The sequence below is a fragment of the Erinaceus europaeus genome, chromosome 14 (genome assembly GCF_950295315.1).
Source record: "Erinaceus europaeus chromosome 14, mEriEur2.1, whole genome shotgun sequence".
Classification (NCBI taxonomy): Eukaryota; Metazoa; Chordata; class Mammalia; order Eulipotyphla; family Erinaceidae; genus Erinaceus; species Erinaceus europaeus.
This window is the reverse complement of record NC_080175.1, coordinates 27,775,462-27,800,319: the sequence shown is the minus strand read 5'-3', so window position 1 is coordinate 27,800,319 and position 24,858 is coordinate 27,775,462.

The following is a 24,858-nucleotide window of genomic DNA, read 5'->3' as shown; positions in this document are numbered from 1 at the left end:
GCTATGATATATAAGTGAATCAAATCAGTACGTTGTACCCTTCAGACACATACAATGTTATACATCAATTATATCTCAATAAAACTGTAAAGAAAAACCTCCAAATGATCAAAATTTAATTAAATTTAATTTAAGTTGCTATCATCCTTAAGATATTACTGAAGTTAACATACTGGTGAATACTCAACCTTGATGTGTACATACTTTTCAAAAATCACAAAATGAAAAATAACATTATTATATACATTGTAGATTTTTAAATAAACTCTTAATTTTGGATTCACAGAAAGCTTGCAAAGATAGTCCAGAGAGTTTACATCTGCTTCTTGTCCGGTTTTCTTGTCGTTTTAGCATCTTACATTACCACAACGTAATTGTCAGAACAGGGAAACCAGCATCAGTATATTATGATTATATTATTGTTTTAGATTGGTTGATTTCAGAAGAACCACTTAGCTGAGGCAAATACATTGCATGATCAAACATGGGACTTCATTCATGGAAGTTCTGTGCTCTACTGCCTTGCTACCTCACTAGCCAAGGCACTTTGTTATTACGTGAACTCTAGACTGATTTGGTTTTCACAACATTCCTGCCTATGTCTTTTCCTTCCTCCAGGCTCCTTTCCAGGCTCCCACATCGCAGTCAGTAAGCATACTGTTTTGCAACCTGCTTGCCTGACTCAATGTGGAGTGTGAACACCTCTCTCTCCATGATGCTAAGCACTCTTCCACACCATCCTCATAATGGCTTCCTAGTAGTCTATGGGTGGCTGTGCCTCTGCCAATCCCCACTGTGGGATGTTTCAGTTGTTTACAATTTTTCACTCTTATAAACCAGGCTGGAATGAGCCTTTTGAAACTGAATTGTCTGGACTATCCCTGAGAATGACTCTTGTGATAAATTCCTAAACATGGTGCTGCTGGGACCAAAGGAATTTACCAGGTAGAGGCCAGACACATGGCCCCCTCTTGGCCTCTGATGCTGTGGACCAGCTTCTTCTCACACCAGAACCTCTCAGGCCTTTTTCATAAGTTCATGATGGGGAGGGGTAGGTGCAGAAGACCTTCAGAGGAGCTGTCTCCCATGACACATCTCTCTCTCTCTGCACTCAGTTCTCAAGGCCACAGGGTCTGCACTGCTCTCCAAATGCAGCTAGCAGCTGGGGTGGGGGCTGGGAAGTTCCAGGCAAAGACCCCTGGGCTCTGGGGACACCTCCTGTGCTGGGGGGGTGGCAGTAGGGAACTTTTGGCAGCTGCCTGGGCTTTGTTCTTTTGCCAGGAACTATGCTGTGGGGAGGAGAGGACAAAGAGCAGTGTAAGGGGAGAGGGAGCCTCCTCTTGCCTATGAAAACTGAGAGGCAGAAGGGAAGCCCCTGAACCAGTCAGGGGGGCAGCAGACAGATTGGGAGAAACATAGCCTCCTGGAGACGCATGCTCCAGTTTAAGCAGGAGGCATTAAGGATGAAATATCTCCCAAGCAACAATTCATCTCTAACTGGGAGGAGAGGGACTTGCTGACATTTAGTTGTGATCAGGGACTGCACACGCCTGTCTCCAGAAGCCTAACGGGAGCACAACTGCCTGTGTGTGAGAGGCTCTCCCTCTCTCTCTCTTTTTTTCTCTCTCTCTCTGTGTGTGTGTGTGTGTGTGTGTGTGTGTGTGTGTGTGTGTGTGTGTGTGTGTGATTTGTGGACTGTTGTGGAGCAGTGGCTGACTGGGTAACATGTAAGAAGAAAACCCTGTGGTGATAGGATAGGAAAGATTAAAGTGATAGTGTCTGTACCTATGACAGTTCATGTGTGATTATCTGCACATGAGGACTCTTAAGTGTGTTTGCCAAAATCACACCTCCTTTTTTTTTAAATTTATTTTTATTTTTTTTAAATATTTTATTTTATTTATTTCCTTTTGTTGCCCTTGTTGTTTTATTGTTGTAGTTATTATTGTTGTTGTCGTTGTTGGATAGGACAGAGAGAAACGGAGAGAGGAGGGGAAGACAGAGAGGGGGAGAGAAAGACAGACACCTGCAGACCTGCTTCACCGCCTGTGAAGCGACTCCGCTGCAGGTGGGGAGCCGGGGTTTGAACCGGGATCCTTATGCCGGTCCTTGTGCTTTGCGCCACCTGCGCTTAACCCGCTGCGTTACAGCCCGACTCCCCCCCCCTTTTTTTTTTTTAAGATTTATTTACAAGAGAGAGAAAGAGAGAACCAGAGCATGACTCTGGTACATGTGATGCCAGCAGGGACTTAGCTCAAGATCTCATGCTTGAGAGTCCAACGCCCTAAACATTGTGCAACCTCTCAGTCTACACAGTTGTGTCTCTATTAATGTAACCATGTTGAGCCTGTGTAGGTTTGGGTTGGGGTGTTATCAGTGCTATATGTGTGATGGTGAGACCAGACCAGCCCTGAATCTGATCTGAGGCATTATGAGGCTCCTATAGAGCAATTGTGAAAGTAACCCCCAGATTCAGCTAGACCTCAGGCCACCACCAACTCATGAGAGAGGACATAGACTTCAGTTGTGCTCTCATGGACTTAATTGTGCTGTGTGTAAGTCAAATAATTCTAAGTTGATGCCCTGGGTGAGCCCCCTACTGGCTATTATTATTTTTTTAATACTCCAATGGGATTTTCTCCACCATGGCACTTGTGATTTTAATGTCTTTAACAATTTTGTGTAAGCATTTATTTACCTGTCCCTTCTCTGCTAGGCTGTAAGAGGCCAGGAGGATAGTACCCTTTGTTTAAGTCTGTCTTGATCATCACTGAAATGGCAGCACCTGGTCCCTTCTCTGAGGTGGTGCAGGTAACTAACTTACCAAGTGAATAGGACAGGGCTATGTGTAGTCACATGGGTGCACATGCATGTGGAAGTGTGGGCCTGAGCCAGGTGTTAGGGTGCATCCAAGGGATGTGTATGTATGTGAACAGGTGTCTTGTCATCCCCAGAAGGTTATATGCTCCTATTTATCTGTTTTTTAAGATTATTTATTAATGAGAGAGTGAGAGAACCAGAGCATCACTCTGGCAAATGTGAAGGCAAGGATTGAACTTGGGGCCTTATGTTTGAGAGTCTAATGCTTTATTTATCACACCATCTCTTGAGTCATTCATTCTTATTTCTTTTTTATGTTTATTTTTTATTTTCCCTTTTGTTGCCCTTGCTTTTTATTGTTGTTGTAGTTATTATTGCTGTTGTCATCGTTGTTAGATAGGACAGAGAGAAATGGAGAGAGGAGGGAAAGACAGAGAGGGGAAGAGAAAGATAGACACCCGCAGACCTGCTTCACAGCTTGTGAAGCGACTCCCCTGCAGATGGGGAGCTGGGGGCTCAAACCGGGATCCTTACTCCATTCCTTGTGCTTTGCACCACATGTGCTTAACCTGTTACACTACTGCCTGACCCCCTCACTCTTATTTCTTAAGTCCTACTTGTGAACAGGCCAATAGCAAGAGTAGCCTGGAAACAGGAGGACATTCAGGAGAAGGATGCCAGCTCCACCTCAGCACTGGGCTGGGCTAGGAGTGGATGGAGCAGCAGTGGATGGATCTGTTGGCTGAGGAAAATAGGCAGACCCTTCTCCACCCACCTGCATGCTTTCCTGCCTCTTTCTCTAGGCCTGTGTAAGAGTCTTCCAGAGGATTCTTATGAATTGGCACATAGGTCCCAGGGCTAAACAGGTGCTGGTTGAATTTCTCATAATAGAATCTAGAGAAACTCCCAGCAGAGCTGTGCAGACACTGGTTCCAAACCAGCCCTTGATACGCCATGCCTGTCAGCCCTATCTCATATCCAGATCACCAACTATTCTCTTGTCCCTACATGACTTATTCAGGTAAACCTAGGATTCCTCTACCCCACTAAAGACACAGTTTCCAGAGGTCAGGTGGTGGTGGCTCACATGGTAAAGTGCACATTTTACCATATATGAGGACCTGGATTCAAGTCCCCCATCCTGATCAATAAAGGGGGAAGATTTGCGCGTGTGCTCGTGCTTGCGCACGCACACACACACACACACACACACACACACACAGAAAAAGAAATAAGAAAGAAAAGAAGGGGGAGTCGGGCATTAGCACAGCAGGTTAAGCGCAGATGGAGCAAAGCACAAGGACCAGCTTAAGGATCCCCGTTCAAGCCTCTGGCTCCCTACCTGCAGGGGAGTCACTTCACAGGCTATGAAGCAGGTCTGCGATGTCTATCTTTCTCTTCCCCTCCTCTCTCCATTTCTCTCTGTCCTATCCAACAACGACATTAATAACTACAACAATAAAACAACAAGGGCAATAAAAGGGAATAAATAACTAGTTAAAAAATAAAAAAAAAACAAAGAAAGAAAGAAAAGAAAAACCCACTGGGAATGGTGGAGTCATGAAGGCACCAAGCCCTAGTAATAACCCCGGTGGCAAAAAGAAAGAAAGAAAGAAAGAAAGAAAGAAAGAAAGAAAGAAAGAAAGAAAGAAAGAAAGCAAAGAGCCTCCAAAGTCTAACCCTATCCACTAAGGATGGTCTAGTTCTTAAGAAGGAGAGCCCTGTAACCTTGTATTTTAGGGGAGAGGGTGCACAGAAGTGTGTGGAGATGCCGAGAGGCAAGGTGGTCTAGTGATGGTACAGTGGGTGGAGTGTTGAATTTTCTCAAGCATGGGTTCCTGAATTCAATCCCTGTGTCAGAGTGATGGATTTAGTATTCTCTCTCTCTTTCTCTCTCAATATAAACAAAATTTGAAAAGAGCTAAGAGTCAGGAGAGTTGGGTTGAGGAGAGGAGCAACACACTAAAAGCAGAGAGAAAATGAGCTCAGAGGTATGAAGGGGGTAGAATAGTAACAGTGCTGGTGCTCAGAATAGTAGGCAAATGGCTCAGGACTGAGGGCTGGTCATTCCTTTGAAGGAATGGTGAGAGGTTGAGAACAGAAGGTGGAAGGAGGTTGGAGCTCACTGGAGTTGGAGTTGCAGGGCCCATCAGCAAAGCTAACCCCCACCCCTGCCTCTAAAATCACTCATGCTGCTATTCTGCTGGGGGTGTGTTTAGCTGGGGAAATACACTCAGAGTCCTTTCAGAGAAAGACCCCTGTGTCAGAGTGACAGCAGATGTCACAGGGCAGCCTAACAGAAGAGACCCAAAATAATTGTCCTTGTATAACCCGGGCCTATGGTTCCCCTTTCAGTGAAGAAAGATACCTTATCCTCTGCTACGTTCTTCTCACTTTGTCTGAGCTGGTGGCTCTCTGATTTTGTAGTTCTCACTGAGCAGCTGCTGTGGGCTGCCATGTTCCCAGAAAAGGCTTAGGTACAATGTCCTGGGGTGCCTGGCATGCCCTAGAAACCCTTCTGCCAGCCCTTAACTTTTATTTTCCACCTGGATTATGATTGGAGCTTGGTGCTTACATGATTCTACCATTCCTGGGGACAATTATTGCTGTAGGGGGGGGGGTTTGGAAACACATGAATCATTGCTTCAAGGCTTGTGATGCTTTTCCCCTGCAGGTGAGCACTGGAGACTTGAACCTTGGTCTTTGTCCATGGTAAGGCATGTGCTCTACTGAGTGAGTTGCCATCCCCACTGAATATATTTTTATTGGTTTTATTTTAATGAAATAGATGATAGATAGTTAAATAGAGCACTGCTCAGCTCTGGATCATGGTGTTGCAAGGGACTGAACCTGGGACTTAGGAAGCTCAGGCAAGAAAGTCTTTTTGCAAATTTTTTAAAAAATATATTTATTTATTTATTTATTCCCTTTTGTTGCCCTTGTTTTTTATTGTTGTAGTTATTATTGTTGTTGTTATTGATATCGTTGTTGAATAGGACAGAGAAAAATGGAGAGTGATGGGGAAGACAAGGGGAGAGAAAGATAGACACCTGCAGACCTGCTTCACTGCTTGTGAAGTGGCTCCCCCACAGGTGGAGAGCTGGGGACTCGAACCGGGCTCCTTATACCGGTCTTTGCACCACATGCGCTTAACCCGCTGCGCTACTGCCCGACTCCCTTGCATAAATTTTATACTATCTCCTCACCTTTTTTTTTGTTGTTGTTCCAATAAAGAGTGATGGATATATATGCATATATTATATAATGCATATATATGCATTATATATATATGCGTGTGTGTGTGTGTGTTTGTGTGTATGTGTAGAGACAGAAAGAGAGATATATCAGGGACCCTAACTGTTACTTTTCATGCCCATCCTTCCAGAGCTCGGGTGGCAGACATCTCACTGTTTGCTCTGGAATTTGACTTCACAGGCCTGGCCTTTGGCCTCTCCTGGGAGCTCTTGGTACTTCACCTCTGGATGTAGTTTATTTGTGTGTGCAGCCCAGATAAGAGACAAGGGATATTTTCTCTTCTTCTGGCCCTGGAGCTTCCACTTTGCTTCTCCTGGGCAGAGATCAGGACAGATTAGGATTGTTGAGTGGGGCCCACACTCCTCTGTCTCTATCCTCCTCCAGTTTTCAAAGCTGCTGTCTCCAAAGATGACTGGAACCAATCGCAGGTAATGGTCCTGTCAGAGAAGAGCTGCCCTCATCCATTACTGCTGGAGTCCCGCCCACCACCCTCCCTCCCTGGGGGACTGGCTCCGACATGTGGTTGACCCTTGACAAGCTGGGAAGACCAGAGGCATCTTTTTCTTCCTCTCTTCTCAGTAAGGACTGCAGGGTCCTTATAGATAAGAAGCAAGTCTTACTCATCTTTGTGTCCCCAAGGCTGTGCTCAGGGCTCAATACTTTGCTGCTCAGTAAAAAGGTAGAACATGAACGAGTGAGAGAGGGGAGGACTCTGCCTTCTTTCTCTGTTGATGGTGATGGGGAGATGATTGTGTTTATTAACTGATGTTTATATGGCCAGAGGGTCTTCCTATGGTGGAAAGGAACAGAAACTTCTTTCCTTCCTACCTGGCTACTTCTTTCCATCACCTCACAACCCATTTGCCTAGCATTTGCTAGGGAGCACTATTAATGATCACTTGGGCTACTCCCAAGATGTAGACAGTCTTGCTCACATGCCATGAAGCCCCCAAGCCCACCTGCTCTGCAAATGGGCAGTAGATTAATCCTCCTTTCCTTGGACAAAGCCCCATATCAGGCATTGGGAAGGAGTCTGGTCTCAACATGTATAAAACAAAGAAACAATTCCATCCTTCCTATCTTGTCCTCATCCCTACATTAAATGTTATTCAGACCTATGGATTGGGGAATCATTTGATTTGGATATGATCAGATCAAGATATAACACTTTAAGTCTTAACACAATCCCAGTGCACATCCTTTCCCTCCCATGCAGGAACTAGGAGCTGACTGGAGGGATTGACTCTTGACTACCTATAGAAAACTGGGGTTCCAGGGAACTGGGTGGTGGCACAACTGATTAGGCACACATAGTACTAAGCGCAAGGATGTGGGTTTGAGCCTCGGGATCCCCACTTGCAGGGGGTACACTTCACCAAAAGTGAAGCAGGGCTGCAGGTACCTGTCTTTCTTTCTCCCTCTCTGTCTCCCCTCCTTTCTCAATTTCTCTTTGTCCTATCCAATCCAAAAAAAATGGGGAAAAAATTAGCCACCAGGAGCAGTGTCTCCGTAGTGCTGGCACCAAGCCTCAGCAGTAACCCTGTAGAAAAAAAAAAGAAAGTTAATTAGGGTTCCTATGAACCCCTCTCCTTAAATGATTCAGACCTCAAGATCTCATGGTCCATGAAAGAGATGTGGAATGTCAGGGGTTTTTCTCAACATTAGGTCTTCCATAAAAAAAATAAAAATAAAAAAAAAGACAGTGGACTGATTCTTTCAGGGGAGAAACCAGGGAAATATCCAGGTCTCTGGTCTTCTTAGATTTTCACTGAACAAACCAGGGCAGCAAAAGACTTCTACCCTCTCTTTTACCCTCTACCTTTTTATCTTCTTTTTTTTTTTTTAAAATATTTATTATTTATTTACTCCCTTTTGTTGCCCTCGTTTTATTGTTGTAGTTATTATTTCTGTTGTTGTTGTTGGATAGGACAGAGAGAAATGGAGAGAGGAGGGGAAGACTGAGAGGGGGAGAGAAAGATAGACACCTGCAGACCTGCTTCACTGCCTGTGAAGCAACTCCCCTGCAGGTGGGGAGTCAGGGGCTCGAACCGGGATTTTTATGCTGGTCCTTGTGCTTTGCACCACCTGCACTTAACCCGCTGCACTATTGCCGGACTCCCTACCTTTTTATCTTGTACTAATACTTTCCATGTACCAGGTTTCTCTGTTGGTAAATCCTGCCAAGAAATGTTTTCTCTGGACTTTCGAATCACCAAACCAGTCTCTAGGGACCAGCTACACAAATCCAGCATGATATTCCTCAGCACAAAAACAAGAAAAGACGTTGGCAGGATGTTAATCCCCTGAGGAAGCACAACACTGGTGAACTCCCCAGGCTTGGCCAGGCAGACCTCTGTAACTGATGGCAGAATGCCCAGGGCTAAATGGCTATGAGTTAGAGGAAAATCAAGTGTCCAAAAATGAGAGCACCTGAGCAGGAAGAAAGCAGTTGTAGATTGTAATGGACAGAGCTGGACAGGCAAGAGCTCAGAATCTGACAGGTCAAATAAGATAATGGCAACTTAACCTGAGGCCAGAGTGGTTGAGTAAGGGGGTGCTGGGATGTAAGAAGCACAAGAGGTTATTCTGACCTGGTGGAAATCACACTACACCTGGGTGATTTCTAGGTAGGAAAAGGAGAGCTGGAGGTGGTCTTACAGAATGAGCTGGACATGTGTTAGATACTCCAATTCTTATTATGGTAATGTTGGAAATGGTTATTGAAGTGATTGGCAGTCATAGTGGTTGTGTGATTATTGTAATAGCTTGAGTGGGATGATGAGTGGTCATGTTGTTGTCAATGATTACTGCCATGGTGATAAAAAAAAGTGTTCATGATTGTTGTCATGGTGAAGGACTGTGATTTTCAATATCAGTGACAGAAGCAATAATGTAGGGCTGAGGGTAGCACTTTTGGATGATGCTAATGGTAATGACAGTCACAGGTAAAGGGGGCTGGAGTGGTGGTAGAGATGCTGTGTTGTTGTCCAAATGAAGGAGTTGGCAGTAAGAATTGTGCCAGTAAATATAAGCTCTTTATGTGTTACTGTTCTTTCCTTAATCCTGCTGAGTGTATAAGACTGATTCTTTAGATGACCTCAGGAGGAGCATGCCATGGCCCTGGGTGTCCCTTCTCTGCCTTTTTGACCCTGTTTGAAATGTTTTTCCTCTATTCAGATTATAGGTAAAGTAGAGATTGGAGAACAACCCACATGCCTACTTTCCCTTCTATTTTTCCATCTTCCTAGGGGTCTACTTGCTTCCTAAGATAGCCTTTCTCCAGGGTCCTGTATTGAGAACTAAGGCATAGAAGTTTTTCCTCATGGGCTGGAGTCAGAACATCATGGGTATACCAGACATCTGGATAGAGACAGAATAATATCCCTCTTTGCAATGGTAGGAACAGAGGCTGCTATAGCTGTTACATTCAACTCAGGATTACTATATATATATGTATTGTCAGAGTACTGCTCATCTCTGGCTTATGGTGATAAGGAGGATTGAACCTGAGACTTTAGCACCTCAGGCATGAGAATTTGTTTTCATAACCATTGTGCTATCTCCCCCACCACTGTTTGTATATTTTCTGCTTGTCTTTTAAATATCTTTTATAAGTTTTAGCTCTTACATTTAGAAATGTTACTCTATTTCAGTTACTTTTTCATATAGTGTAAAGTACAGTCATAGTGTAAAGAAATTAAGTTGGGAATCCAAGTTGTGTTTACAGTTTACAGGAATAGCTATCCCCCTACTATTGTGCTTTTAAAATGCAGCTAGTCCAATTGAGATAGGAGTATAAAATATACATAGGAATTTGAAGGCTTAGCAGGAAAAAAAAACTCTTGAAGAATTGCTTATTTTGTTTGCATGCTAAAATATTTTGCAAATACTGGGTTGGATCAAATATATTATTAATATAATTTTGCCTCATTTTAAAAAGTATTTTTATGTACTTGATATGAGATTGGGAGTGCTTCACATGAGAGAAAGAGAAAAGCTAGAACACCATGCGTGTACACATAGCACTGGGAATTAAACCAGTGCCTCAACCATATAAATCCTGTGCTCCACTAATTTAAGTGATTTCTCAGGTTGCTCCACCTGTTTCTTTTAAATTGTTAAAACTTTAACTACTAGAACAATGTAACTAACATATGTGACTCGCATTGCATTATATGGTGATGTTTTAGATCATTTGCTTTTCCTTTGTTCAGGGAAGCAAACGGAAAGACACAAAACAAATTACAATATAACTATGGGTAAGCACAAAATAAGCTTGTTTCTGTCTCCTGTGTGGTCTAGGGATAACCTTTTTAAGGCAATCATGACAACTCTACTCCACAGTGTCAAGGTTCTAGGTTCCTTCTTCACTATAGTTCACCACCTCAGCATGTGACTTCCACCTTGATGTCTAAGATAGCTGTTCTAATCCCCCCCCAACCAGATCCCTTCTACATCCAGTGAAAAGGGAAGAAGCAGAGGGTGTGGATATTGTCTACCTCTCTTTAAAGAGCCCAGAAGATAATATATTGCTTCTCGTCTAACTGGCCAGAATCTAGTTACGTAGACACTTCTGGTTGCAAGGAAGTCCAGGTGTGAGGTCCTAGACAGGTGGACAGGTGCCAGTTAAGTCTTGGGGGTTTATTATTGAAAGGACATGTATTGAAGGGTAAAGTGGATAATGGTGGACAATCAGCAATCCTGCTACAAATCCTGTTATCCCCCAGTCTCATATCTCCTCCATATATAAGGTTTGTCTAGCACCACTGAACTTGGGCCTCAGGCAGCAGAAGTGGGGACAATGGATCAGACAACCTCCAAAAAAAAAAAAAAAAAAAAAGCCTACCTGGCCTCACCGTGATAGAGAAAGGTTCAGTGAGTATTTTGTTATCTTTCCCTCTGTCTCTCTTTATTGTTTTATTTATTTATTTTTTTGACACCTGCAGACCTGCTTCACCGCCTGTGAAGCGACTCCCCTGCAGGTGGGGAGCCAGGGTCTCAAACCAGGATCCTTAACGTCTGGTCCTTGCACTTTGCACCATGCGCGCTTAACCACTGCACTACCGCCCAACTCCCTCTTTATTGTTTTAAAGATATCCTCATTTATGAAAGAAAGAGCGAACCAGAAGATCACCCTGGCATATGCGATGCTGAGCGTCAATCACAAGACATCAAGCTTGTAAGTCTAATGCCTTATCCACTGTACCACTTCCTAGACTGTGCTCTCTTTCTTTCTATGGGGGGGGGGAAGAGTTGACTCAGCAGTGAGAGGTGGGGGTATAAGTATTTGAATTCTAAGTATAAGTATAAGCATTTGAATTCTAAGCTCACTTTCTAAGAACAGTGACTATGATTCCATATAATTATCACCATTGTTATTATTGTCAATGCTGGGGATTCATGACAAAGAAAGCATCAAGTACCCTATCCAGGTGAATTATCTTGCCAGCTCCTCTCTTTTCTTTCCTGTTGACCAGTCTCTCAAAAACTTTTCTGATCCACTGTTCCTGGTGGCCATCTTTTTTCCCCATTGTTGTTGTTGGTACTGTTATTATTATTATTGCTGCTGCTATTGTTGTTGTTGGATAGGACAGAGAGAACCCGAGAGAGGAGGGGGAAATAAGAGGAGAGAAAGGTAGACACCTAAAAAAAAAGGTAGACACCTGCAGACCTGCTTCATGGCTTGTACCCTCTATAGGTGGAGAGCCAGAGGCTCAAACTGGGATCCTTGAAGCTGTCCTTATGCTTCGTACTATGTGCGCCTAACCCAGTGTACTACCACCCAGCGCCCCCCCCCCAGTCTGATTTTATTAAAGCTGTTTCATTAAAAGGCTTTCCTTGGAGGTTATGTGTACCACCATCCTCTTTCCTGCTGGCCAAGGGGCTATGTGCTTTCCTAGTTGATCTGTCTTGCTGGACTGACTTCAAATTTTCTAATGTAAACCCAGAGTCATAGATATGGAAGGTAGGTTTTCCATGGCTGAGTCACCTCCCTGGCCCTAAGACTAATATTTTGAGTATTTATACTCAATATTTCACTGATCATTATGATATAGGAACAAGGTTGCAAACATATGTAAGTACATTCTGTCTATTGAAGACCTCCTTTTCCCTCTTTTCCCTGCTACCATTTGTACCCCCCTCAGGTGTCCACGGACAGCAGGGAGTTGGATTTTTCAGAGGTGTGTAGACAAGGGCAAGAAATACAAGATCTTTGTATATGAGAATAGTATGGCTAAGGAGTCAGAAGACAACCAAAGAGTGAGCAAAGTCTGGAACAAGACAATGGATGTCACTTTGACTTTCTCTTTGATCCAGGTCCTCTCCACAAAAAGATATTAAAAAAAAAAAAAGTCATGGTCTGGGAAGTGGCACAATGGATAAGGCTTTGGACTCTCAAGCATGAGGTCCTGAGTTCAATCCCCAGCAGCACATGTTCCAGAGTGATGTCTGGCTCTTTCTCTCTTTCCTCCTATCTTTCTAATTAATAAATAAACAAAATATTTTTTTTTAAAGTTAACTAGGTCTTTCTGAAGATAGCATCCAGGTCTGCCTAGACCCTGGTCATCAATGTGTTCCTGAGGCAAATCCTCACACATGGAAGTTTGCTGCATGTCTGTTGAGTGAATGGGTGCCCAGGTTTACTTTGAAGTTAGGGTAGGTCAGGTTCAGAGCTGGGCCAGGAGGAGAGGCTGGGGGAGATTGAATTTTGAGAATGGAAAGTCCACCATTGCCTCCTACCCCATACATATACCCCATCCTTCTCAGTGATCCCCAATCTGGAGCTGCAACTCCACCCTTCCCAGGATTCCCCCCTCCCTCCCAATGCCCCCAGGATGCAGAGCTTGTCACAAAGCTCAGTGTTGGCAGCTGGATGTGCATTGTTGGGCAGAGAGTCAGCAGATGTGACTGGAACCAACTTTCCTGGCAGCTTTGCTTTTTTTCTGGACTGAGACAGGCCTTCCCTGGCTGCTGCCTCTTCCATGAAGCCCCTTCCTCCCTCAAGGGTCAGATAAGGAGATCACAGTAAGCTGTAGAAGGAAAACCTGGCCGGATGGATGGTGGGGCCCACACACTGGATGTCCCCTGGCCCCCATACATCTTAGCATCAAACACATTTTATTTCCTCACGTTTGGGGACTGGGGGGTTTCCCCTCCAGGATTATTTCCTCCTCAGGTTTGCTTTCCAGCTGGACTCTAGCAGTGCCTCGGCAGGGGGCGGCTCCTCTGCAGTGGCCTTGGAGGCTTCAAAGGGCCTGGAGTGGGATGGCAGCTGGGAAGATGGTTTGTCTAGGCAGGGGCACCCGAAGTGTGGGGTTCTGGGTGAGGTCTGCACTCATTTTCAAGTCAACCCCGTTGACTGGAGGGCTGCATCTATGAGCAGAAAGTGATTTCAAAGATCAAGAATGGGAGGCTCCCTGCCACCCCTTCCCAGGACTCAGAGGGGAGCAGGAAGTGTCTCCCCCCTCCCATGATGGATTAGGTGCCTAAGAGCCATAGCGAGCTCATGGCTGGGGAGAACTTCTCCCTTTTCATGGGGCTCAGATTTCACGATTTGGGAAGGGAGGAAGGGGTGAAATAATTAGTAATTTGTGATTAAGTCTTTTCATGGAGATTTTGTTTCTTTGTTCTGTGATGTCGCCTGGAGCCATTTAAAAAATGACTTAATGACAAAAAAAAATAATAATTGCTCTTTGTAACTAATGACTGTGTCAGAACTTGGAAATCACCAAAGCCTCCGAAAGTAGAAACCGAGACTCAGACGGGGGTGGGGTGCGCTTTCCAGAGGAATGGGATCAGTGGTCATAAAGTGACCAGGATCCGCTTGCACCCAGATGCCCCTGCCCCTCTCTGGAGCCGGCCAGCACCCCATGCTCAAGCTTAGCCTGAGGGCTTCCAGTTTAGTGTCTCCCCAGGAAAAAACGGGGAGAACAGACTGTTCCAGCTGGCTAGTTTTGGAGTCACTTCCTTTTCCCTGGGGAGGTAGACAGCCTCCCAGGGTGAATGGTGGGGGTGAGGGGACTAAGTGAAGTCCAGCCTTCTATCTCCTCCACTCAAGCAGCCTAGATAAAGCCCCAGATTGTCCCCATTGTGAACTCTCCTGCCCCTGGCTAGAAATAAAGTTCCCTGTAGCAGAGAAAAGGCAGTTCTATCTTGATCCCCCTGTCCCACCACCTTGGGGTGAGCAGAGGTTAACTCACAGTTCTGTATTGACTGAGGCCACCCCAGCACGGTTCTGCTAGGGCCTGAGTCCCAAGTCCTCAGCTTGGCCTAGCTTCCTCCAGCCACCCCAGCCTCCTCCTCCCACAGCCCTTGGGGAGCACCCACCCTCCCCCGGAGCTGGGGAATCGCTCACGCAGCAGATTCTGCTCCGTTCCCTTCCTGGCCCCTCGCTCAGATTTCTCCCAGGGGGAAAGGCTGGGGGGGGGGGAACCCGTTAACTTGTGCCTTCTATTTGGTTTTCCTCTGGTTATTGTTTAAAATGCAGAGATTATGAGGTCAAACTCTCCCAGCCAATATTTTTCTAATGAAAAATGTAGTAAGGCACGACTGAGTAATCTAATCTATAAGTTAAGCGTTCCACACAGCAGCGATTTTCACCGACAGAACTTCAATAAATCTTGTTTTGAGAAAAATGATATGAGGCTGATGTTCTATTTTTGTCAATTTGAATGGACTCCCCTGCCCACCCCACCCCACCCCCAGTCCCCAGAAACACTGCATTGCACCCAGTCAATCTTCTCCTTCTCTCCCCCTTGAACTGGCAAGAGGGAAGGGGGACAAGGGTGGGAAGGTGGGAGGCTGGGGGTTCTGCTCCATTCTGTCTTCCTGGGGGGTTGAAGGCCAGAGTCATTTCAGTCCAACTGGCCGGTGGGTTCTCATGGTGGGGGTTGGTGAAGGGGTTGGGATCCAGAAGGAACAGAAACCCCAAGCTTTCCATCACATCAGGGCCAGGGCCACTTGGACAAGCCTGTCTCACTCCAGCTGTCCCACTATTCTAAGCCTGCACAGAGAACAAGCAACCAGCCACATATCTCCCTACCTCCAAGAAGCCATTGAAAAATTTGGCTAGAAAGCTCATCTCAGGCCCTTAGATCCATTCTTGGTAGTATGCCTTGGGCAGAAGGTGGTGTGTGTGTGTGTGTGTGTGTGTGTGTGTGTGTATGTGTGCGTGTGTGTGTGTGTATCTGGGCTCAGGGATGCAGGATTCTCCTGACAGATATGTGAGTCTTAAGCTTCTCAGGGATAATGGCTGCCAAGAAAAAAAAAAATCAAAAAGAAATGAATGGTGGTACAACCAGTAGAGCATGCATATTACCCTGCTATAAGACCCAGATTCAAGCCTCTGGCCCCCACCTGCAAGGAAGAAGCTTCACAAGTGGTGAAGCAGTGCTGCAAGCGTCTCTCTTTCTCTCTCCCTTTATCTCTTTCTCCCCTCTCAAGTCCTTTCTGTCCTATCAAAGAGAAAATTAAAATAAAATAAAACCACCAAGAGTGGTGGATTAAAAAAGAAGAGGAAGAAGGAGAAGGACAAAGAGAAGGAGGAGAAGAAAAAGATCTAGAAAGATGTTTCACACACAGGAAATATGTGGGAGGCTGGGGGAAAGGGTGTGGGAAGGGCTGTTTAAAGAAACTGGAGATGCAACAAGGGCAGCCAGAAAGGATTATGGCATCTTATCAGAGAGAAATCATTTAGGAGAGGTCTCACAGCAAGGAGCTCCTACTTGCCGCCTCTGACAACAGTTCACTGAAGGGAACACATAGAGACAGGCAGAAATGTTGGACATAGAAAGGCTGTTCTGGGTGGAGATTGGCAGAAGAGCCCAAGGTTCCTCTGTTCCCACAGCCCAGACAGAGGGAGCTTGATGTTTCAGAGTCTGGGAGAGATGGAGGACCGAGATCTGGGTCTGGGCTACACAGAGCAGAGGCCCTGAGTTATAACATCACCACTGGTCTCTGACTTTGAGCCTCAATTTTATTATCTGTGAATGAGAACAATAAAACCAATCCTACTTACCTGATCAGAGTGTTAGTAGATCAAGTAAGAAGACACATATGAACACATTCAATGTAAGTACAGCACAAATGGAGCCTTTAGTAGGATTGTCACTGGAATCGGCTGGGGGAAAACTGAGGACAGAGTTCTACAATTTCCCTGGGTTAGGTTAAACTTGGTGATGGGGCCACAACCAAACTTTGGCCTAAGTGATTAGCTTGTGGAGTAGGAAAGGGCTTTTCAAACTTTAATCAGCTGCTAAGTATACCAAGAAGCTATAATTTGGAGGTGATGCTGAGAGACTTTTTGAGGTGGCAGGGATGCAGTCAGGACAGGGAGTATGAGAAGGGGGTTTAGTAAGACCATCAGAGAAAGAATTCAACAAGGGTAAAGGGAGCATTGACATCCCTTGACTCTGCTGAATCACTGACATCCCTTGACTCTGCTGAATCAAGTCCAGGCAATAAAGAATGTGCCCTGTCTTCCCAGGCCTTTTCAAACTCTTCCTCTCCCTTGAGTCACTGCAGGGGCCAATTCTAAGGCTCCCAGATCGGCTGGAGGTTAAACATACACTTCTCCCCATTCTAGAAGTTTCAACAATCCATCTTTCTTTCTTTCTTTCTTTTTTTGTAATATTTATTTATTTATTTATTTTCTCTTGTTGCCCTTATTTTTTTAATTGTTGTTCTAGTTGTTGTTGTTATCATTGTTAGATAGGACAGAGAGCAATGGAGAGAGGAGGGGAAGACAGAGAGGGGGAGAGAAAGATAGACACCTGCAGACCTGCTTCACCACCTGTGAAGCGATTTCCCTGCAGGTGAGGAGCCGGGGGCTTGAACTGGGATGGTTACACTGGTCCTTGCACTTCGAACCACATGCACTTAACCAGCTGCACTACCACGGGACCCCCTTCCAGCTTTATTTCTATAGAAGGTCTACCTTCTTTACTGAGCTCCATTAACCATTCTCTCCCACTCAACCCCCACTAACACTTCCTGGGAGTAGAGGCCAAGTTCAGAGCTGTCTGGACCAAGAGGTCGTGGTCAGATTAGCAGGGAGTTTGGAATCACACAAAGAACATTTATGGGGGGCGGGGGGTAATACTAAAATACAAAGATGGTTTCTGAGAATAAATTTGAACTCATTGAAAGTTTTTTTTGGGAGGGTGGAGGAGGAGACATTGGGAGGTAGCTCACTTGGTGGAGAGCATACTTTGCCATGTGTGAAGAACAAGATTCATATAGAATGACCATGTTTATTTTTATTAATTTTTTGGTCATTGCTAAAGCTTAACTGCTCCAAGGAAACCTTTTTTAGACTGAAAACAGAGACAGAGAAGCAGAGAGAGAGAGGCAAAGAAACCACAACACCAAAGCTTCCTTCAATGTGGGGAGGGTCTTGGGCCTGCGTGGCATACATGACAAAGCAGAGCACTATGTGAGTGAGCTATTTAGCCAGCCCAGAATGACTCTGTTTAGGAAGCAAAAATAAATTTATAGATTAAATAAGAAAGATACAGAATAAAACCAGTAAATTATAAACAGTGACGGTTTCTGGGTGGTAGGAAAATATATGATTTTATTTATTTATTTCACCAGAGCACTGCTCAGCTCTGGCTTATGGTGGTCCTGGGGATTGAACCAGGGTCCTTGGAGCTTCAGACATAAAAGTCTTTTGCATAACCATCATGCTATCTCCCTGGCTCATGGTTTTATTTTCTTTATAGGTCTCTAGAGTTTCCAAATTTATAAAATCCACTTATCCATTCATAATTCAGCAATTATGAAAAGTTTCAGAAGATGATTGTGGTGTCAAGTTGGCACCTCAGAGGTGGACTCAGCATTTGCAGACACCATACACTTCCCCAACCCCCACACCCTGCTCTTCCCAGGTCTGCTCATGGGGGTCGGGCTGGGGCCAGCAGCTGGGAGTCAGCTGCACTTGCAGACAAGCCAGTGTCCAATGGGAGGCTGGGGCTCATTTCCCAGCTGGAAAGTGGCCAGAGTGGAGACCCAAATCTACTGAGCAATAACCGAGGTACAGGTGTTCATTGTTCTCTCTTGATCTTAACCCCCTCCCCCCAAAATGGACAGCAACCTCAGAGACATTTTTTTCCATCCACACCACACACAGTGCTGCTTCTGGTTTCTATAGTATAGGAGAGAGGGTTTCATCCAGGCTTTTCAGCAGATTTGTAATTCAGGAAGGACCCAGCTTTGTGGAGAAGCAAACATGCCTATATTGAGCCATTTCCCTCCTTTGTTCCCTTCCCACCCCAGGAGCCCCAAGACCATGGGTTCTGTCAAGGGGAGAGTGGCCGTCAGAGCTGAGAAGGGCCCCACAGCATCTAGTGAGTAGGGTTTGGAACAAGGAGTCTCAGTTAATCCCAGCCTAGGGGTTAGAAAGAAATACAGCCGAGAAATTCAACCCCATCTTCTGTATTCAGTTGTGTTAAAGAAAAAAAAAAGATTAAAAAGTCTTCTTAGAACATTTATTTATGAGCATGTGTCAGAGTTTTATTTCAATCTTGCTGCAGGTGAAGGGACCATTTCAAGGATTACCTCTTGTAGACACATTTAGAGGAAGGAGCATTAGAATCATTGTTAAAATGGATAGACTGTGCAGAAATAATGTCTGGGCAAAATGTATCAAACTTACTGACAATGGGCAAGCCACATGGGAAACTGGATTCTGAGAATAAAGTTGAATTCATTGAAAGTTTTTTTTTTTTTGGGGGGGGTGGAGTGGGGGAGACACTGGGAGGTTAGTTCACTTGATGGAGTGGAGTGCACACTTTGCCATGTGTGAAGACCAAGGTTCAAGCCTCCAACCACTACCGTAAGCACCAGGCATAGGGGAAGCTTTGAAAATGGTGGAATGGTGTCTCTTCTTCTCTCAACCCTTATATTAAAAATAAAAATGAAGTACATTAAAAATGGTGGAATCTTGGGGCTGGGCAATGGCGCACCGAGTTAAGCACACATAGTACTAATAACAATGACCTGTGCAAGGATACAGATTCAAGCCCCCGGCTCTCCATTTGCAGGTGGGACACTGCACAAGCAGTAAAGTAGGTCTGCAGGTGTCTGTCTTTCTCTCCCCCTTACTTTCTCCCCTCCTCTCTCAATTTATCTCTGTCCTATCCAATTAAAAAAAAGAAAAAGAAAAATGGCCCCCAGGAGTAGTGGTTTTGTAGTATCAGCACTGAGCCCCAGTAATAATCGTAGAGACCAAAAAATAAATAAATAAAAAAAAGAAAATGAAATGATGGAATCTCACAGGTACAAAGCCCTAGGAGGGAAACAAAAAGTTTATCAGAAAATTGTGTCTTTTTTGTTGTTGTTGTTATTTTTTTAAGAATTCTGATTTCACAACCCAGGTAGGAGCGCAGTGGACAGAGTGCCTGACTTGCAAGCATAAGGTTCTGAGTTCAATCCCTAGTATCATATTTGCCAGAGTAATGTTCTGGTTCTCTCTCTTGCTCTTGCATAAATAAATAAATAAATAAATAAATAAATAAATAAATGGTAGAGAAAGTTGATTTCTTCCTAGAAGAAAATAATAGATTACACTAAGTAAAAAGGTTTTGTCACGTATTAACAAATTTGGGACCCTTCTCACTGTTGAAACTGTACGTTTGGTTTCTTTCTGGAAGCTGAAGGCTCATCCATGAACCTATCAACATCGGCATTCTGGGCTCCTGTGTGCTTGAGCCAGTGCTGACACAAGCAAGGAACAGAATAGTGTGCTGAAGTTGCAAGGAGGATGGATGCAAGAGAGAACTTCCTCTCCAGGCAGTGTCTCTAGAGAGCCTAACTGCCTCATATTGGAGATAAGCAAGATGAAGGAAGAAGCAGGTAGTCTCATGGGAGAAACATTGCAGAGCTGTTTTCCCAAGGATGAAACCTCAATCTCAGTCATAATGCTAGCTGACCTGATGGTACATTGACAAAACATTAAACCACACTGAATCCCATAGTGAGAAAGTTATTTCCTTCCCCATCTCTTTCTTCTTTCATTGGGTCTTGAGTCATATTCCTTTTAGTTCATGAGACCAGTCTTATTCCCTACATGGGCCACTCAAATATATAGTCAGTTTTTGTAACTAGTTGCCTTTACTTATTTTTTTATATTTTTGTTTATTTATTATTGGATAGAGACAGAGCGAAATTGAGAGGGGAGGGGATGGGAGGGGAGTAGAGAGAGGGAAAGAGACAGAGAGACACTTGCAGCCCTGCTTCACCACTTGTGAAGCTTTCCCCCTGCAGGTGGGGACCAGGAGCTTGAACTCAGGTCCTTGAGCACTGTAATGTGTGCACTCAACCAGGTGCGCCCCTGCCTGGCCCTTGACTAGTTGCTTTTAAATTATATTATAATCATCCATGGAATTTATCACCCCACACAAAATCTCGAACTTTGACAGTAACTAACCACTCACCAAGTGGTCTACATAGTCTCTCTCTCTGCCTCCAGGATTATTTCTGGGTCTTGGTGCCTGCACTATGAATCCACTGCTCCTGGAGGCTTTTTTTTTAAATTTTCCCTTTTTTAAAATTAATTAACTTTTCCTTTTGTTGACCTTTTTATTGTTGTTGTAGTTGTTATTGTTGTCATTGATGTTATCGTTGTTGTTGGATAGGACGGAAAGAAATGGAGAGAGGAGGGGAAGATAGAGGGGGGGGAAAGAAAGAGAGACACCTACAGACCTCCTTCACCGCCCGTGAAGCGACCCCTGCAGGTGGGGAGCCAGGGGCTCCAACTGGGATCCTTATGCAGATCCTTGCACTTCGCGCCATGTGCGCTTAACCCGCTGCACTACCACCCGACTCCCTTATTTTCCCTTTTATTGCCCTTGTTTTTTTAGTGTTGTTGTAGTTATTGTTGTTGTTATTGATGTCGTTGTTGTTAGATAGGACAGAGAGAAATGGAGAGAAGAGGGGAAGACAGAAAGCGGGAGAGAAAGATAGACACCTGCAGACCTGCTTCACCGCCTGTGAAGCGACTCCCCTGCAGGTGGGGAGCCGTGGGCTCGAATCCGGAGTCCTTGCGCTTTGTGCCACATGTGCTTAACCCGCTGCGCTACCGCCGGACTCCCTGGAGGCTATTTTTTCCCTTTTGTTGCCCTTTTTCTTTTATCATTGTTGTGGTTATTATTATCATTGTTGTTATTGATGTCATTGTTGTTGGATAGGACAGAGAGAAAGCGAGAGAGGAGAGGAAGACAGAGAGGGAGAGAGAAAGACACCTGCAGACCTCCTTCAGCACTTGTGAAAGGAGCCTGGGGTTCGAACCAGGATCCTTACGCTGGTCCTTGTGCTTTAGACGCCTGCAGACCTTCTTCGACGTTTGTGAAGCATCCCCTTTGCAGGTGGGGAGCCAGGGGGCTCTTTGCACTTATTATTATGTGTGCTTAACTGGGTGCACCACTGCCTAGCCCCCCTGAATCCTGAGTTCATCATTCCCTTGTTTACCTTTTAGTATATTTAATTTACTTACACTTCATATATTCCTAAATAGTACATTTTAAATTTTAGCTGCTTTTAAATTATGTTAACAGTTGGCATTGGGCTGTATATAATACTTTAACTTACTGTTTCACATAACATGTTGCTGAGTCATTCCTACTTTGCATAATACTTGAATTCCTTTGTTCTGGCTACAATGTATAATAGTCCACCATGTGAGAATAATTACCACAGACTGCTGTAAAGATAACACGTTCCTTACATCCATTTTCTTAGCAGCTGTATTCACATGAGCCAAAGGTAGTGTCCACTGACAGATGAATAGGTAAACACAATGTGGCATAGTCACACAGTGGAAAAATTATTCAGTATTGAAAAGGAAGGAAATTCTGATCCATGGTACAACAGAAATGAAATTGAAGAGGGAGTCGGGAGGTAGCACAGCGGGTTAAGCGCAGGTAGTGCAAAGCGCAAGGACCGGTGTAAGGACCCAGGTTCTAGTCCCTGGCTCCCCACCTGCAGGGGAGTTGCTTCACAGGCAGTGAAGCAGGTCTGCAGGTGTCTTTCTCTGCCTCTCTCTGTCTTCCCTTCCCTCTCCATTTCTCTCTGTCCTGTCCAACAACGACGACATCAATAACAACAACAATAACTACAACAATAATAAAACAAGGGCAACAAAAGGGAATAAATAAATATTTCAAAAAAGAAGTGAAATTGAAGAAATTATGCTAAGTAAAATAAATGAGTCACAAAAGCGAGTAAGTTTATTATTCCACTCACATGAGGCACCTGGTATACACGACTTCATAGAGACAGAACATAGAAATGTTGTATGAGGGGGGTGGGCAGTGGGGCCGCAGGTTAAGAGCATATGGCGCAAAGCGCAAGGACCTACATAAGGATCCAGGTTCAAGCCCCCGGATCCCCACCTGCTGGATGTTGGGGGGGTCTCTTCATAAGTGGTGAAGCAGGTCTGTAGGTGTCTCTCTTTCTCTCCCCCTCTCTGTCTTCCCCTCCTCTCTCTGTTTCTTTCTGTCCTATCCAACAACAACGACAATAACAACAACAATAAACCAGAAGGGCAACAAAAGGGGAAAAATAGCCTTCAGGAGCAGTGGATTTGTAGTGCAGGCACCAAGTCCCAGTGATAAACTTGGAGGCAAAAAAAAGAAAAAGAAAAAGAAAAAGAACCGTGGAGGGAGTCCGGCTGTAGCGCAGCGGGTTAAGCGCAGGTGGTGCAAAGCACAAGGACCGGCATAAGGATCCCGGTTCGAACCCCGGCTCCCCACCTGCAGCGGAGTCGCTTCACAGGCGGTGAAGCAGGTCTGCAGGTGTCTATCTTTCTCTCCTCCTCTCTGTCTTCCCCTCCTCTCTCCAGTTCTCTTTGTTCTATCCAACAACGACAACAAAAATAATAACTACAACAATAAAACAACAAGGGCAACAAAAGGGAATAAATAAATAAAATAAATTTTTTTTTTAATTAAAAAAAAAAGAAAAGAAAAAGAAAAAGAATCGTGGAATGACTGGGCAAAGAGGGGAATGAGGGTTAACACAATAGGTACAGAATTTCAGTTTGGGAAGAGAAAAAGAGATGTAGGGATAAATGCTAGTTACTGTTGACAACAACACAGATATAATCAATGATACTAAAGTGCGTACTTAAAATAGTTAGAATGGTGACATTTGGGAATCGGAGGTAGCGCGGCGGGTTAAATGCAGGTGGTGCAAAGCGCAAGGACCGGCCTAAGGATCCCGGTTCTAGCCCTGGCTTCCCACCTGCAGGGGCGTCACTTCACAGGTGGTGAAGCAGGTCTGCAGGTGTCTATCTTTCTCTCCGCCTCTCTTTCTTCCCCTCCTCTCTCCATTTCTCTTTGTCCTATCTAACAAAGACATCAATAACAACAGCAATAATAACTACAACAATAAAACAATAAAGGCAACAAAGGTGAAAATAAATATTTTTTAATATTTATGTATTTATTCCCTTTTGTTGCCCTCGTTGAATAAATATTTTTTTTTAAAAAAAAGAGTTAAAAAGAAAGAATGGCGACATTTTGTTTTCCATATATTTTACCACAACATAAGAAAAGATAATGCCTTCAGAGGAAATTTGAGTTATTTTTGAGAAAGTTTCCTTCTGGTACTAGTGTATCTTCATTATTATTATTGCTATTATCATATTATTTTTTGCCACCAGGGTTACCACTGAGACTTGGTGCCTACACAATGACTCCACTGCTTATGGTGGCCTTCTCTTCTTTTTCTGTTTTAAAGGGTGAAAGACAGAGATAGAGTAGGAGAGAGAGAGAGACACTTGCTGCACTGATCCACAGCTTGTGAAGCTTCCTGTCTATAAGTGGTAGCAGGGACTTGTACCTGGGTCTTAGTTCATGGTAAAGTATGCTCTCTACCAAGTGCTCCTCTACGTGATACTGGTACTATAGTATCTTTAACATATCTCTTTTCATTAAAAAAATTATTTATTAATTTATTTATTTATTCCTTTTTGTTGCCCTTGTGTTGTTAAAATTCCATACGGTTCTTGCCGGCTGGGATAGCTTCACAGGCGGGTAACAGAGACGCGGAGACAACGGCTGGGCAGGGAAGCTGTATTTCTTTATTCAGGAACAACGATTCATAAACTAACACAAACTAATCACCAAACAGAACTCTGCTCTCTTTGCGGCGGCACAAGCACTCTTTCTTTTACTCTGGAACTCAAGAACCCAGGAACTCTGTCTCTCTGCCACTCTCTCTTACTCTGAAAACCTGAAACTCTCGAACTCAGGAACTCCGGAACTCTGACACTCTCGAACTCTCGCACTCAGGAACTCTCGGACTCAGGAACCCTCTCTCGGGGTTCCTTGGGGCGGGGCCAAGTAGGCCAGCGAAATTAACAGGACTGATCCAATTCTCTTGGCGGGGGGAGGGCTAGGACAAACCAATGTAAAGCATACGACACCCTTGTTGTTTTATTGTTGTAGTTATTATTGCTGTCATTGTTGTTGGATAAGGACAGAGAGAAATGGAGAGAGGAGGAGAAGACAGAAAGGAAGAGAGAAAGATAAACACCTGCATACCTGCTTCATTGCTTGTGAAGTGACTCCCCTGCAGGTGGGGAGCCGGGGGCTCAAACCGGGATCCTTATGCTGGTCCCTGCTCTTTGTGCCAAGTGTGCTTAACCTGCTGCGCTACCGCCTGACTCCCATCACTTTTCATTTTTAACACACAGAGAGGAGGCCCAAAGTTCAAGAACTCTTGATAGACAGTGATATACAGCTAGAACTTTTAAAATTATTTTTTAAAATAATTTTTACA